This window comes from Brassica napus, unplaced genomic scaffold, assembly GCF_020379485.1.
Source record: "Brassica napus cultivar Da-Ae unplaced genomic scaffold, Da-Ae ScsIHWf_3055;HRSCAF=3859, whole genome shotgun sequence".
Lineage (NCBI taxonomy): Eukaryota > Viridiplantae > Streptophyta > Magnoliopsida > Brassicales > Brassicaceae > Brassica > Brassica napus.
The window spans coordinates 1-18,053 of NW_026016293.1; the positions used below are offsets into that span (position 1 = coordinate 1).

The window sequence follows — 18,053 nt, forward strand, 5'->3', positions numbered from 1 at the left end:
TAAGCAATCTCGTGTTCGGATCCAAATGAGGTCGTCGATCCAAGAACGAAAATAATTTGAAGAAGAGATGTTTTTTATGAATCAAATTCGTGTGTAAAGAGAGTAAGAGGAGGATGAAGATATGGAGTGAATGAAGACAAGAGGGGTGCTTGTATTTATAGTTGAATCCTGCCGACAGACCGAGGAAATTCCGACGGAATTCCGACGCCAACGGCTAGTTCGTCGGAATTTCCTTGGAATTTTTAAAATCCCCAACGGCTCTCCAACGGCTATAATATATCCTCGGAATTCATCGGTTTTTTCCGAGGAATACATTCTCCTCGGTATTCCATAAGAATATTCCGACGGATTGATATTTCCTCGGAATTCCGTCGGTATATTCCGAGGAAATTCCGAAGAAACCAAATTTTGTGTTTTCTCGGAATATCCTCGGAAATTTCTCGGGATATTCCGAGGATTTCATTTTCCGTCGGAATGTCTGTCAGAATACCGCTGTTTTCTTGTAGTGTAATATCGACTTTAGATTTGTGTGCTTGATAATTTCCAACTTAATTTATCAACGTACTATAAATCTATTACGATATACTGTAGTGATATATATGGTGTTACTGATGCTGACACAATTTTCCTAGATATTATCATAATATGTTTCTAAAGTAGCTTTCAAGCTAACAAATGGGTCCATGTTCTTTTCTCATATCAATTTTTCCAACCAATGATCTAGATCATATATGAACTGTCTGATTTTGACAAGATCTGTGACAAGATATTATCCATAACAAAAAGGAAAACTAGAGGTAGTTTTTGAAGAATGAGAGTAGTTAAGAGAATTGAGAGGATCGAAAGGATGAAGGATGAAGGATGAAGGATGAAGGATGAGAACCACAAAGAGTGGGCATCATTGCGGTCGCAGATATTTTTAACCAAAGTGGACCTTCTTATGTTCTATCGCTTTCTGTGAGATTTTATTTTTCTATATTTCTCTACTATCATTTACTGGAAATCCCTAACATAATATTAAAAAGTCCAAAATAAAACTATTGAGGTGTCGTTATCATAAAAATTGATAGGAATTTTTTTTTTCTTTTCGAAATAGTTGAAATTTCATTAAATAGTAATTGTATAGAATTTTAGTTTTGTACACATCATCTAGACATTAATTATGAAGCGATTTTTTTTTATGTGTTGTTGCCACATTCATTCTCAAAAATAAAAAGATGAAATTACTTTGAAAAATATAATATGATATCAATTTAGTTGTGACATATAAAATTTCTCCTATAGAGATTATTTGTAAACTGATTTTCTTTTTCAAATTTGATTATGTGGCATCAGTATATTCCTTTTCAAAAATTAAAAATGACATAAATTTAAAAATACAAGATTAATCTAATTTTGACATATACAACTTTTATAAATATTTCATATTTAGAAACATTTTAAAATATGATAATGATTAATAATTTTTATAGCACTATCAAAGTAAAATTCCTTTATAAAGATTCACATTTTTAGCAAAATTATTTAAATATGGAAATGGTTAATAACTCACATAATCATCAAATTATATTGTATATATCACATAATAAAAATAAACTAATATATTTATAAATATAAAATTTTTATACATCAACTTATATAATAATAAAGATTATGATGTCTTTATGTTTTTTCCCATATAACATCAATGAAAGTTAGTGATTTGATTAGTGTTTTTTTTTTAACACCTGACTTCAACAAAAATCAATTTCATCTTGTACAGCCCAAGAGATGATAATTTGATTTTATATTTTCTAAGTAGCTTGACATAAATACACTGAGAATTTTCTTGAGAAACGTCCAAATTTGATAAAGATGTATAAGTGGTCATTTTGTGTAGAGAAGAGAATGCGTATCTAAATTGTTTTCATAATAAACATATATGTAGTTGAACTGAATAAATATGTAATATAACGTATTAATTATTATTTTGATATTACTAAAGTTTTCATTTTACTGAATGGAACAATTGCATGTAAGAATATGTTGGAAACAAAAATATCAAGGTAATCTTGATAACATGTACCATAATTACTTTACGCAAAGTTGATATCGTGTAGGTTTTCAGAGGGAATATATGCTTCCACCCAAGCACACTAATGGCTTATATAGTTTAACTAGATTAAGACCCGCGGCTTGTGCAGGATAAACATTATATATATAAATTATTTTATGTATTATATGTTCTTACATATTATGAAATAATAAATATATATTGAATAATTAAAAGTCAGTAACTATTACATATATAATTAAATTGGTGCAAACGTATAAATCAATTTTATTAATCCAAACAATTTTTTTTTAAAAATTTGATAGGATATGTAATTAAATTTAAATGATATTAACATACATAGTATATTTTTTAATATTAAAGTCTATTAAATGATGCTTTCTACTCATATGTTTTTTTGATCATGTGTATCTTTAATAGCAAAAACTTTAAATTATTGATAACAAAATTTCATTGTAGGATTAATAATTTTAGTAATTTATAATTTAAAAAAATTTATCAATGTTAGTTCAAAACTTTATCAAAAAAAATTATTCAAAAAAAATTTTGAAATTAAAATATTTATTTATTCAATATGGTTTATAGTTTAATTTAGAATAATATAATACATATATTTATTTTAAATCTTAATGATTAATTAATTAGACTTTTATTTATATGATTTTGTAATCATTTGTATTTTGTCATAACAAAAATTTTAAACCATGGATTGCAAAATTTGAATGTGAGACTTTTAACAGTTTTAGTAATTTATAGTCGTTTTTTAAAATTCAAAATATAACATATACAGAAAAATCTAAATTTTATAATATGGTTATTGTGATTTTTTTTAAATTATTTTAATAGTTTAAAATTAAACAAATTTAATAGAAGATACATTTTTTTTATCAGATCTTTATTATTCAAAATCATTAATTGTCATATATACTTTAGCCACATTAGGCAATTCCGTAATCTTTATTTAAGGAAATAATAAATGACATTAATAATAAATTTATGGTTAGTTTAATAAAAGCTTATTATATAATTAGATGGACCAACATATTTCTCTAATAATTCTAAGAATCATCTTAGTGATGACACGTAATTACAAAAAGAAGTTGTAATGTTTCACAAATAATATATAGGGGATAGTTAACCTAATCTCAACAAAATAAAAGCATAAGCATTTTGTAATTACATATTAGGATGTTTATACGTAAATATAAATTAAAAAAAAAAGTGAGTTTTAAACAGTATAACATCCAAAATTTCTGTTTTGATTAATATAGCAGAAGTTCATTCCTAGATTCAAAAAGATTGATAATGACACATTGAAAGAGAGCGTGATTCATTATGATCTTTTAACATATACCTGAAAAATAACAGTGTAATAACATATTATGGCATCCGGCTATATTTTTAGAGAAACTTAAATTAATTTTAACTAATACTTTACTTGGACATGAACATTTCAACATCTTCATTTAACAGGATTGAACATATACTGGAAACAATGCAAATCAGAATGAAGAATCATCTTGCCATGATCAATACCCACACAATACACAAAGAAATTATAAATGTAGTACTAAACGCTCAAACAATCATACTATAAAACCAACAACACAATAACATTATTGTAAGGATGTGGTTCGGAATCAGAACTGGAATCAGAAGTTTATGGAAGCTTTCAGAATTTTGTTTTCAATACGCTGCCGTGTCTGCCAAATGTATACAAAGCGTTTACCTTTTTCATTGAACATTTTCAGTCAATATAAAAACAAACATATTCAAAAGCTACAAACAAAGTTGATCTTTACATGTTCCAAGTTCATGATGCTTCTTGTTCAGCATGTTGCTTTTGTGTCTCAGCCTCTAACTTCCTCAAAGTAGTCGAACTTATCTTATCCCCACTTGATCCATCAGAAACTATTTCAACAATCTCAATCTACAAGGAAGAAAATGATAAGGGTTTGACGATTGAATCTTTCAAAATTCACCACAAGGTTAAGGCTAGGTGAATAAAGAAAGATGAACCTTGAGTTGAGAAAGACCCCTCTCTGCTCTCTTTCTGTTAACTGACAAACCACCAGGTAACGTCTCTTTGCTGCAGGTTATGATTAGTTAAAGCCACGGATGTGAACAGAAAGGAACATGTGAAAAAAAAGAGATTAATAGACACAAGGCTAAACCTGACTACAATAGCTTCCAAAGTTTAATCGACAATAGAAGGTCCATATGGATCAGTAATGGGCTCGGTTTGCACAACCAGCCCAGGTTTGATAGACTACATACAAGACCATGTAGACAAGTAAATAAGAGTAACTCTTTAACTCATATCTTTTGTCACATTAGTTAGTTCACAATTCACATTGTAGTAAGAAGACTATTCAAGTAGCTAACGAGAGAAAATTTCATCCTATGGTATGGGTGCAATTACCTTGACATAGTTCTCCACATTACGCATCCTTTCTTCAATTGGTTGTATCATCTCAGAGAACTGTACACACAACAGAGTGTGCCATAAGAGCTCACCACACCAATTTGTTCACTAGTTAACTCCTTTATTGATAGAAATAGAGCAGACATCTAACCGGAAACACTCTGGGTGAAACAGAGACTAGCTTCTCTCTGTGTGACTTACTTGCTTGTTCGTCAACATAGGGCCATCACATACTCCAACAACTAATCGTTCCCTGGCCAGTTCCGCCGCCGCCTGATTCGATAAATTTCGATTCGATTCTCAAAAAAACTCATACATACGCAGAAATCGCAGAGAGAGAGAGAGAGAAAAAAAACAATTAACCTTGAGGAAAGTGCGATGCCCATCGTGCAATCGATCAAAAGTACCGCCTAGAACGACAGCGCCGAAAGAATTCGCCGTAGAGACCTCTGAATCCTCTGCTGCTGCCATTTTCGATTACGACGAATCCGCCGGAGAAAGAAGACCTTTGAAATTTCGTTCGTATCTCATTTTTTCCCGGTTCGAGACCATTTATAGCCGATCCAATCACTTATGAACCGAACAAACCAAACCAAATTTTTGGTTTTCGGTTCAAATTTTGTTATGAATTGGATTCAATTCGATAAATTAAAAAGAGACGTGTTATTTGTTCGGTTTGACATTAACAGCTTTTTTGATGTAGTTAGGTTAGAATTGGTATAGCTTCTTTTTTTTTTTTGTGTAAAAATTCTATTTCATTTAATTTAGACCGAAGAAAACAAAATCACTTGTATATTTCGTAACGCTTCACCGTATCTGCAGCTTTCACGATCATTCATTCAGCCAGAACAAAAGAAATGAACCAGGCTACAAAAACATCTATGTTTCCAAATCAGAGAGCTTGCTGCTGCTGCTGCTTTGTTGGCTTGAAGCACTCTTGCAAGAAGTTGTGAAGCTGCGAGGAGTACAAGTCTGGAAAGTTCCGGTAGTGATCAACATGAGGAGACGACTTGAAATTGAAAGACTGTACCTTTCTCCCAATCTTCTGCTGTTCTTTGATCCGGATCTCTACGGAATGCGAAGGAACAACTTTGTCACCAGAGCTGTAAAGATAAAGCTGAGGGCATGGAGGGTGGTTCTCATAGAGTCTCTGGGTGATCCTCGTTAGCCTCCTGCAACACTCACGACCAATGACTAACCAGTACCAAGTCAAAAAAAGAAACAGATGGGTGCACATAAAGCTTACATGTTGACCTCTGGGATGTTTAAGACAATGGGGATAGTTTCTCTAGAGATGATAGCATCATGCTTTCGATTCCTAGAGGTTCTTTCTTTTGCTCATCTTCTTTTCCAGGACTGTTTGGTTCAGTGTTTATGGTGGAGCTACGTTTCTTCAGTATAGCAGCAGTAAAACCAGCTGCCCAAATCTGCAAGCAAACCATGAAATCTATAGTCGAATCTTAATAATAACATACTCATTGCTAAATCTATGTCCCTCCAGTGATTAAGATGTGTATAAAACTGTACTGTCATAACGGATGCGAGAAGACAATGCGGAAACAATGAAATGCAGTACTGCTAAGTTTCAACATAAGGAGAAACATTTAAAAGTTCAACCTTGGTATCTAGAGGATCTGCTCCTCCTGAATCAATGATACAACCCTTAATCTTTTCTACTAACTCTTGTCTGCCCACAAAGCTCTCCAGCAAGGTACCATAGCTGCCAAAAGAACAACACTAGTGAGTAAAAGTGTTTGCTAGTTTCAACACATTCTTACCCAAAAAAAGACAAACACTAAGTTCATCATCATCATCATTAATGAGAAGATGAAAATTGTTTAATTATCATCATTAGTAACCAACACTAGTTTCAATCCCCTTTTATTTTATTTTTATTTTTCTTAACATTTTCATCAGTAATGAGAAGATGAGACTGATAATCAAACCTACACAAGCCAACCAGTGTTACTGAAACTGTGGAACACCAAGCACTTTTCTCTCCCGCCCTCTTCTTTCTCCGACACCCACTTGACCAACTCGTTCCCAAACTCATCTATCCGCCGCTCAAGCCTCCGTCCAAGATCAAGCCTGAGCAAATCCCTAACGTCGACGGTGAAAGTAACGGCGTTGATTCCCCTGGAGTTGTACCACTCCACGTATCTCCTTAGGTGTTTCGCTCTCGCTCCCAACCACCCGAGGAGAACCACCGTCGTCTCTTTCCCGCTCTCCCCGAACGTATTCGCGTTTCCCTCTCCGTTCACGGTCCGTGGAGCTCTGTTCCAGACGGCGACGCCGTCGCTGGGTTCGGATCGGAGCGGGTTAGCGTGAGCGGCGGAGTTCTGGAGGTGGAGATTCGACGTGAGGGAGAGGAGAGATTTGAAGAGGTTGGGATTCGAGGGGAGCGAAGAGCAGCAGCGTATGCGAGCGGCGGAGGAGGTTGAGGGTTCTCGGAGAACGGCATTGCGAGAGGGAAAACAGAGGTGGTTTGTGGATTTGAGAGAGAGGGAGTATGGGTTGGATTGATCTTGGTGAGAAGGAGACGACGATTGAGAGCGCAAGTATTGAAGATTCTTGCTGTTGCTTCCATGGCGAAACTCCGTCGACAATCTCACGGTTTCATCTGAAAGTCGCTAAAAAGAACATATTTAGGAAATCAAACACTCTGTTTTGTGCAGAGGTTTGGTTTTGTCTGGTCTAGTCTAAGAGGATCAGATCCGCTGTTCTCTTCACAGATTGAGATATTGACCATGACATGTTTCATCATGAACAAACACTCTTTTTCACTCAGCGGGTTTCGTTTCGTATGATTTGTTGGGATTTGGGAAGAGTTTTCTTGAGAAGAAATTAGTGAGAGTTGAGCTGCAAAAGCATCCCTAAGAGGCTCTCGGTGCTTCTCATGTTTCGTTAAAGCTACCTCTCGAGACTTTGAAATGTGTCACCTGTTCGGTTTATAAATAATGGTTTTTCTTGCTTCTTACAGATCGTGATGATCATAAAGCAAGCAAACTGCAGAGTCTAAGTAGTTTTCTCTACCTATTCTGTGAGGCAATTACGACCAAGAGTACTGAAAGATGTTAATATAGTTTTGTGTTATTAGTTGTCCACAAAGTAGTGAATCCAAGCCAATCCCTCATCAGTCTGTAACCCAAAATAATAATAATAACATTATCTCACTACAAGAAAACATAATCTTAACGAGGGCGGTTTTCCTCGTGAGTTTGTCGTAAAAGAGGCTTACGACGAATTAGCGAGGAACCACGTTTGCTCGTTACTCATCTGTCGTAACACATATTTCCTCGCTAATTCGTCGTAACTTAGCGAGGAATATTTCGTCGTAAAGACGAAGTAGATACGTAAAGACCACGTCAATATTCCACGTAAGGAGGTCGCTATATTTCCTCGTAAATACCTCGAAACGAGTTCTTCGTAAACTACACGTAAATACCTTGAAAGTGTTTCCTCGCAAAATACACGTAACGACCACGAAAGGATTTCCTCGTAAAATACTCGTTTATCTTTCCTCGTTATTGTTTTCTCGTAAAATACTCGTTTACTATTTCTCGTCATTTCCTCGTAAGGTTTCCACGTAAATAGGTCGTACATTAGCTACGAATTTACTTCGTTTTTATTATTTTACAGAATTTAAAAATATAATTAAAAAATAATTAAAATTATTTAATTTATTAATAAAATTAAAATTTAAAATAAAAATAAATCAATATGAAAATATTTTATATATAAATAAGTTTTGAATTTATAATACAACAACCGGAAAAAAAACTAAGGGTCGTTCATCGCCTGGTAGAATTCATCACTCCTCCTCGTAACATCCGCCTCGTTATGTACGTCGGATGACTCGCCTCGAATGGGATGTTGTTGTCGCATGTTCCTCAACATGGACTCCCATTCCGGATTTGTGGCCGCTATAACGTCCAAGAAGCCCTCGACTCCACCCATACGAGATTTTGTCGCGGCCAACTCGTTACGCAGCTGAGTGGACTCTCTACGCACTGCTGAGCTCTCTCTACGCAGCTCAGTGACTTCATCATCCCGTCGCTGACCATAAGACGATCGCTCTCGGAACATCGTTGACGGAACCAATCCCCAACGTCCGTGGCCCTTTTAACAACCTTAAAAACAAAAATAAATATTGTTAGTAAAAATTTAAAGTTATATTAAATGAATAATAAAAAATTAAATTTTTGAAAATTTACCTCCTCGTAAATCTTATCCACTTCAAGTGTGGATAAGGTGACGGGTAATCCGTCGGTAGACTGCTGGGTCAGCTGAGTCTGGCGGTCTTCAACCCGAGCAACCACGTCGTTGTAGATTTGCTCGGACTTGCCATCTACAAATACGCCCGCCTTGTTCTTGTGGGTCCTCTCGTAAAGTTCCATAAGACGGGAGATGTCCCGTCTCTTTGGCCTAAAAAACATTTAAGAAAGTTAGAATAAAATATATATATTAAAAATTTATTTAATAAATATTTAATTACCATTTCCAAACGGACACCGGCGTGGGGTTTTTGGCCCGTAGTGTGAAGCATCGGCCCGTTTCCGTGCTCATCGACCGTGTTACGGGAGTTAGAGCAAGCCTGGGCGATTCTAATGGAATCAGGAAGGCGCCAATAACGGATGAGGCCATCCCACACATCCGTGGTGAGCTCAGCGGGTTTGCCACGCTCATACCCCTTCACGATCCAGTCACCCTTCCAGTTGGAGACCGTGTCCAACAAGCGAACTTTCGCCTTCGCGTTAAACTTCTTCCTCACCCTCTCAGTGATCCCCAAGGCCCAATTATATTTTTGCTGTTGGAAAAAATAAATTAACAATTAGTTTTTTAGAAAGTATATATATAAATCATGAAAAAATTAAAGTATATATAATTAATTAATAGAAACTTACAGCGTAAATTTTGAACCACGTCTTTCTGACGTAGTGAGGCGTCTTACTCCAGTTCGGATGTGCCATGGAGAAGTAACCTTTGATCGTGTCGGTTACGTCCGATGCAAGACATCCGTCAACCCCCCACCTGGAAAATACAAATTTAAAATATAAATTATTTTTTAATGTTATAAAAGAATTTTAAACGAATTAAAAAAAAATTAATGCAACATACTAGAAAGTTCCGTCCGGTCGGTCGGGGTCGATGACTGGTAAACCTTCTCTGCCTGGCAGACGGAGAATGTCCTCTACAGTGTACTGCGAGTAAGGAGCACTCGGAGGCACCATCAAATCGGGATGAATATCGGCGGTCATCGGAGGTGCCATCGGAGGAGGCACGGAAGGAGGTATTGTCGGATGAGCCATCGGGGAAGGCACATGAGGAGCCGATGGTGCACTAGAAGAAGTAGACCCAGAGACTCTCTGAGTGTACTGAGCCTCGGGGACAGTCTCCTAACCCGAAGAACCGGGGGCTGAAGAAGAGGCCGGGTCTAAACGACTACCCGGCTCACCGAAGATCTCTCTGTAATGGGCAGTAAGTCTTCCTTTTCGAACCTGAGAAAAAAATTAAATTTTTAAAATTAACATCAACAGTATATTTCCCAACATTATCCACCTAATGAACACTAAATAACATAAAATCCGTAAACCTATCTAAATTCCCTATACTAACCACCTAATCTACCCTAAACTAACCAAATTAGAGAGGCTTACCATTGCTACGAAATGGAGAGGAAGTGGAGAGGAAGTAGAGAGGAAAGAAAGAGTGAGCGCTCGGGGGTATATATAAGATTACATATCGTCGCAAATTCGTCGTAAGGTTACGACGAAATAGCGAGCAGTTACAAAGGCCCGTGTTTTTCAATACGAGGAAATTGCGAGGAATCACAAAGGCCCGTGTTTTTATATACGAGGTATTAACGACGATTTTGCTTACGTGGAATTAACGAGCCTTGCTTTCCTATAAATATACCCACAACTCTCATTCTCAAACCACACACAAACTCCCAAATCACACCCTATCTCAAATCACATTCCTCAGCAAAATCCTATTCAAATTATAAATATTTGAAAAAATAGGAAAAGGAGAAGATATTAGAATTCATGTGGGCGAGACTTACGTATTATAATTGCTGGAAGTCTTGCCACATGTTAATCTGGTATTTTTCTCCTTTTTCTTTTTTTTCTAGTTTTTTGTTTTTACACTACGAGGTATTTTGTTTACGACGATTTCTGCTTATGTGGTATTTACGACGATTTCATCCAACGTGGTCTTTACGATGATTTGGCTTACGTGGAATTAACGAGTGTTTTGTTTAAATCTTTTACGTGGTGTTTACGACGATTTCTGCTTACGTGGATTACGAGTATTATGTTTAAATCCCTAAAACCCCAAACCCAAAACTCCAAACCCCAAACCACCAAACCCCAACCCCAACCCTGAAACCCCAAACCCCAACCTCAAACCCCGAAACCTCTAACCCCCAAACCCCAAACCCCAACCCCAAACCCGAAACCCCAAACCCCAAACCCCAAACCCCATATTCCAACCCAAACCCAACCCCAAACTCCATATTCCTTATTTTCATATATTCCAAACTCCATCTTTATTTTTAAATTTCGTCGTTATTTCCTCGTTGGCTTACGAGGTATTTACGACGATTTCTGCTTACGTGGAATTTACGACGATTTCTTATACAGGTTTTTACGACGATTGTGCTTACGTGGAATTAACGAGCCCCGCGTTCTTTATTTTAATATTTCGTCGTTATTTCCTTGTTGGCTTACGAGTCCTTAACGATGATTTGTCTTACGTGGAATTAACGAGTGTTATGTTTAAATCCCTAGAATCCGAAACCCCAAACCCCAAACACCATATTCCTTATTTTCTACTTCATATATCCAAACTCCATCTTTTTTTCATTCCAAACCACATTCCCACATTTGCTTATTCATAAAAAAACTCTCACATTACCTATTCATAAAACAAACCCCACATTTCTTTTCATAAAACAAACTCCCTCATCTTTTCATAAACAATACATCAATCGGATACATCGACATTCTCGTCATCACTAGAAACATCATCATTTTCATTAAACTCGTCTTCAACAGCTTCGTCTTTGGCATCATCGGTAAGATCTTCGTACTCGTGATTATGCGGATCAATGAGAAGATGTCATAATTTCTTGTTCAGGTTCCTCGACTTCATTTATCTGTTCTTCTTGCGATGGTGGTTCTTCCCACTGATGATTCGTCTGAGGTGTAACTTTGATCACTACTAACCAAGTGGTGACCTTTACAAGTGGAGATTGAATTACTTCGTGTAACCACTTAGGATAATCTGCATCGTCGTCGTCATAATCAACCTGCAAAAATAAAGAGAATGTTAATGAAATACAGATCATGTATGAAAAAAAAGTTTGAGTTAATACCTGATTCCGCAACCACTTAATGAAGTGTTGATCTTTCTTTTGTCTACGTCACTTGTGGATATACCAGGAAATGTTTCTTCGACTTGAGAAACAAATAGGCTGTAAAATCACATTTTATAGGAATGAATCTCTCGCAATTATACAATTAATTATACTTATATGTGTTTCGAAGTGTCAATATATGTTACCTTTCAAAATAACGCATCAATGGATCTTCGCAATTGAGTAGAATATAGGTGTGTGCACTATGAGCGTCTTGTTCACTCGACCACCAAACCTCTTTAGACTTCCCACCGAGTCGCCCAATCTGGCTAAAGATGTCTGGAACACCAGCAACTGCATATGTTGGCGCAACACCACCATCATCATATCTTCTTGGAGCTCTTCTCCGGGTACGTACTTTTGACGCAAAGTAGTACGATGTGAAGTGAGAAACTTCTTCCGTCAAACTTCCAGCAATTATAGAACCTTCAACTTTGGCGAGGTTCTTTGCTTTTCCCTTCAAATATTTCATGGCTCGCTCATACTGATACATCCATCCGTAATGTACAGGTCCACGAAGCAATGCCTCATATGGGAGGTGGACAGCTAGATGCTCCATGACGTCAAAAAATCCGGGAGGAAATATCTTCTCCAAGTTGCACAATAAGATGGGAATGTTCTCCTGAAGCTGTTCCACAACTTCTTCTTTAAGAGTGCGTGTGCTCAGATCCCTGAAAAATGCTCCAATGCCTTTTATATTCCAAAAAAATTAAACACATTGTTAGTCATATATTATTTTGTAAATTATTGTGATATAATACACTACGTACCTGCAAGTGCTTCATGTACGTTTGTTGGAAGTAGCTCCGCAAATGCAAAGGGCAGTAGTCGTTGCATAAAGACATGACAATCATGACTCTTCATCCCGGAGAACTTTTGACCCTTTTCAACACATCTAGAGAGATTCGAAACATACCCATCAGGGAACTTCACTTCTGATGCCACCCAGTTGAACAACACCGACTTTTTTTCTGAAGATAATCTGAATATCGGAACGGAAACTTGTCCATTGCTTTTAATATGTAACTCGCTTCTTGAGCAAATATCCGGCAAGTCCAACCTCGATTTTATGTTGTCTTTTGTCTTCCCTGGGACATTCAATATTGTATTCATGATGTTCTCAAAGAAATTCTTCTCTATGCATCACATCGAGGTTGTGGCGCAGAAGAAGATCCTTCCAATATGGCAACTCCCAAAATATACTCTTCTTGTGCCAGTTGTGATGAACACCGTAAGAATCAGCATATTACGAGGGACATGCCAATTACCACCCCAACGAACTGTTTCGTTAGCTCCGTAGTAGTCGATTTGCGCTTCAATTTGTTCTCCAGTTAGATATGGAGGAGGAGTGTCTCTCACAACCCTTTTGTGCCTAAACAAATTCTTGTTTCTTCGGTAAGGATGGCCAATGGGAAGAAATCGACGGTGACAATCAAACCAACTTGTCTTCCTACCATTCTTCAGTTGAAACGCATCTGTCGTTCCATTACAATATGGACAAGCTAATCTCCCATGTGTAGTCCATCCAGACAACATCCCATAGGCAGGAAAATCACTTATGGTCCACAAAAGCATCGCTCGCATCGTAAAATTCGTCTTCGTTGAACAGTCATACGTCCTCACCCCTGTTGACCACAAATCCTTCAACTCTTTTATCAGTGGTTGTAGGAAAACATCCAGGGACCTTTTTGGATGGTTCGGACCAGGTATTAATATGGTCAAGAATAGCAACTCCCGTTGCATGCACATCTCCGGTGGCAGGTTGTATGGTGTAAGAAAGACTGGCCACAATGAATATTGTCTCCCTGACATTCCGAACGGACTAAATCCATCTGTGCATAGTCCGAGATACACATTCCGGATATTGCTAGCGAAATCCGGATGTACTTTGTTGAAATGTTTCCAGGCTCTTGCATCTGATGGATGAGTCATCTCACCATCCGTCTGAGTATGCTCGGCATGCCATCTCATCTTTCCAGCAGTCTGCTCTGATTGATACAATCTTTTCAATCTGTCTGTAATTGGTAGGTACCACATCCTTTGGTACGGTACCCTATTACGTCCCCGTCCTTGCGGCTTGAATCGTGGCTTCTTGCAGAATCGACATTCTTCTAGCTTCTCATCATCTCCCCAATAGATCATGCAGTTGTCGATGCAAACATCTATCATCTCCGAAGGCAACCCAAGACTATAAACCAGTTTCTGAATCTCATAATAAGAATCAGCAGACACATTGTCTTCCGGCAAATACTCTTTAAACAAGTCCGCCCATTCGTTCATGCAACTTTCAGGTAGATTGTGATCAGTTTTAATATTCATCATTCTAGCAGCTAACGACAATTAGAGAGACCTTCTCTACAACCACTGTAAAGTGGTTGATTCGCCGCGTTTAACATTTCGTAAAACTTTTTTGCATCTATATTAGGTTCTTCATCTTCATCATGAGCTACGAATGCATCAGCTACCATATCATGAACCCTATCATAATCTACCATCTCCTCCTGATGGTAACTATGTTCATTATGCAAAATGATCAACCGGTTCTTTTTCCTGAAAATTGCTATTACTACTACTAGCTTCATTCTGATCATAATTAAAACCTTCTCCATGTTGAAACCAGATATAGTAATTTGGCGTGAAACCTCTATTTATTAAATGCTTCCAAACATTTTCACGGTTTGCCAGTTTCGAATTGTTGCATTTCCGACAAGGACAGAACATCTTACCACTTTCTTGGGCGAGCGGTGTTGAATCTGCTTGATGCATAAATGTCTCCAGACCCGCAAGGTATTCTTTCGTCACTCTCCCGTTAGCATCTCTATGCATATACATCCACTTCCGCAACTCGTAAATAGTCCCGGAGCCAGCCATTTTTTTTCTTTCACGTTTTTTGTTGTTGGTGTGTTTAAAATGATGTTCAAACATCCATATTTATAGGAAATTTCGAATCTGGTAGTTGTAATTTTCCTATGAATTTACGACGAAAATTAATTAGGTGGCAAAAAAAAAGTGTAACACCTACAAAGTTGGTGGATTCAAAATTTCCTCGCTAAATACACGTAAACTATTTCCTCGTAAATAACACGAAAGTTTACGTCGTATTTACGAGGAAATAGTTTTTCCTCGTAAAATACTCGTCAAATTACATCCACTTTACGACGAAACACTTTTGTCGTTACGTTACGAGGAAATAACGATGACTTTAGTTTTCCACGTAAGTTCCTCGTAAAATCGACGTAAATTTACGAGGATTGTTTTTCCTCGTTAAATTCCTCGTTAAGCATGTGTTTTCTTGTAGTGTCTATGTTCAACTTAATAATATGTCAAATAACTAAGTCTGGCATATATTAGTTAAACTATTAAACACTATGTGCGGTTTGTATTGTAAATATGAAATTATTCCACAAAATATTTTTTAAGCTTTGTACTATAAACACAAGGGTTTGGAATGTGTTTGTAATCTCAGCAATGAGTTGAGTGGTCTAAGTCTTAGAAAGTCTCTCGAGTCTTTTGTAATATTTTGAGTGTTTTTTAATAAATAAAATCTTTCTTTCGTTGTGAATCATTTGTGTCTACCTTCAAACACTTTATCGATATACCTTTGATTCTAAACACTTTTTTTGTGGTTGTACTTACTATGTGTTTGTAAATTTCAAACCATTACGTTATTAGATTTTGAAACCATATAAATAAACCAATCATGATGGAAAGTATTCACAGTTCTACATCCAAACCCACAAAAGTACATAACCACAATCAAAGACTTGTTATGAACCAACCATGGCTTATTTACAACATAAAAGCAGTAAGAGACAATACATTCAGATCCCGGTTGAGTATGAGGCCCTTCTTGCTAGCCTTTGTTGGTCTCATGCAATCTTTTGTTGGCTTGTAATAAACCACTTGGAACTCTTTTTAATCATTGTCAATTTAGTAAAAAAAGAACTCTCTTCTTAATCATTTTCAGATGACAAAATCTACTTCCATATGTTACATTTTCTGTAAATTTTTTACTGTTAGTACGTAGTGAAATGTCACACTTTGAAAATATTGTCTTTCGTATCTCTTTGTTGTGGAGTTGTGGTTAATTCCACAGGTATTTTTTAGGCGAACTCTATAGATAGCATATTGATATAACACTTCAAATTTCACAGTTTGTAGATGACTATTCCACGCAGAGATGACATATCTAAAGCTTGTTTGATCTGAGTCCCTACTTTCGTGATAAGGAGGCCCGAAAAAATATTGGAAAATCCAAACCGAATATTCTCATTCTTTGGTGTGGTGGGGGTGGGGTGGGGTTTTCGTTAGAACCGTATATCAACTTTATATTTTGGATGATGCCTTCGTTTCTAGCCATGTATTTGACGATCACCAAAACATCAGTTCCCACAAATACTACAGAACTGTGGTTAGGCGGCCCACAATTCAATTATTATTATTTTCTCCCATTTGCATATTAAAAACAAATACTTATGAAATAAACCAAAAAAAAGAGAGGTAGTCTCGTTGCTACAATGCTACTAGAGGCAGCCTAGTGACCAATCTTTATGTGTGCATGTGCATAGATATTATACTGTGGTAACTAAAATCATGCTACATGTTTTTTCCTGCCTAAACCTTTATTCTGATGAATCGTGCAAATAGTTGCATTTGCATAACTAAAGAGATAAAGTTCGGTGATGAAATGAGTCGTCAACAAAATGTAAACACCACTTACCTGTAATAGCAACTTGGTTACATTTTAGCCAAAAAAAAAAAAAGAAAAACCGAGAAATTAGGATCCATGACCAAAGAAAATCATAAATTAAGAGAATGACCATAACAAAAAAAATTATATATATTTATACAATATTTTCTATTTTACCCTTCATCACTATCCCTCTTGTTTTTATTTTTTTTAACAGTTTAAAAATAATGATTCAAACTTCTTATTAACATATAAAAATATGAATTTTTTATATACCATGTTTTGAATTTTTTTAAACAAAAATATATTTATAAAACTTACATGATATTTTTTTTGAAAAATTTATAATGTTCTATTTTATTTAAAATATATAAAATAGAAATATAACACACCCTCTCACATTTTTTTCCTCTTGTATGAATTTCATGTGGTGTTTTAATCTATTTATATGAAAATAGAAATGTAACTCTCTCCCTCTCCCTCTCCCTCTCCCTCTCCCTCTCCCTCTCCCTCTCTCTCTCTATTATATAACTTTAATTCTTTTGAAATGATCTATTATATATTGACATTTTAAATAGAATGCTATTTCATTATTGTGTATTATATAAACGCTCACATGTTATAAAAGACTACAAATATCCATTTTTGTGGTAATTGACACAATTCCTAACTCATAGGTATTTTGTTAATTCTTTTTCTGCAATGTTATACCACACATTCACCCAAAAAAAAACTAATAAATAACACTGTTATTACATTTGGAATTGTAGCAAAATGGAACAATTAATAAAAAAGAGAGCGCCTAATTCTAAGAACACGCGTCATACACTGATTTGCCAGTCGGATGCTTTTTTGGAACATTGGTGTAGTGACTGTAGTCCGTTTTCTTTTTCTTTCCCTCGATTTATAAAAATCACACACTACAAATTAAAAAGCGAGAATAAAATCACGCCCGTCGGATTCTCCCCCTTTCAAACTCAACGTACAAGATCATCGTAGGATTGAAGATGAACAACAACCAAGGAATAGGTGACGTCACCGTCTCCTTCCTCCAACGTCCATAAAGAAGCGCCACACTCACACACCAATACTGCTACTGTAACTGCTCTACAAGCCAAGAAAGAAAGAAAAAATTACGTTACGGAATCTCTTCAACTTCAAATTGCATCTGTAAGATCATCTTTTCTCCGTCGATTAGTCGTTCCGTTGATCTTCGCTTCACTGATTTTGATCGCCGATAAACTTGGATTGTTCGTTTGGATTGTAATCAGATTCTCCGTTCTGTTTCACTTATCCGATCGATCGATAGTAGAGGTTAGATCTGTAACTAGATGAAATCGAGAACTGATCTGCGTTGATGCTTTCACCCTAGATGATACATGCCGTGTTGAGTTTAGAGTTTTCGTATTCTTTTGGTTAAATGTACTGTTTATGTCCTATCGATTGCTTTTGAGTTAATGTATAA

At 36.2% G+C, this 18,053-nt stretch overlaps 2 pseudogenes; both read right to left on the reverse strand.

Annotated features, from left to right (window-relative positions):
* Positions 1-3,491: 3,491 nt before the first annotated feature.
* On the reverse strand, positions 3,492-5,097 carry LOC125602961 (annotated as a pseudogene).
* Positions 5,098-5,253: 156 nt separating this feature from the next.
* LOC125575144 lies at positions 5,254-7,136 on the reverse strand (annotated as a pseudogene).
* Between the last annotated feature and the right edge of the window lie 10,917 nt (positions 7,137-18,053).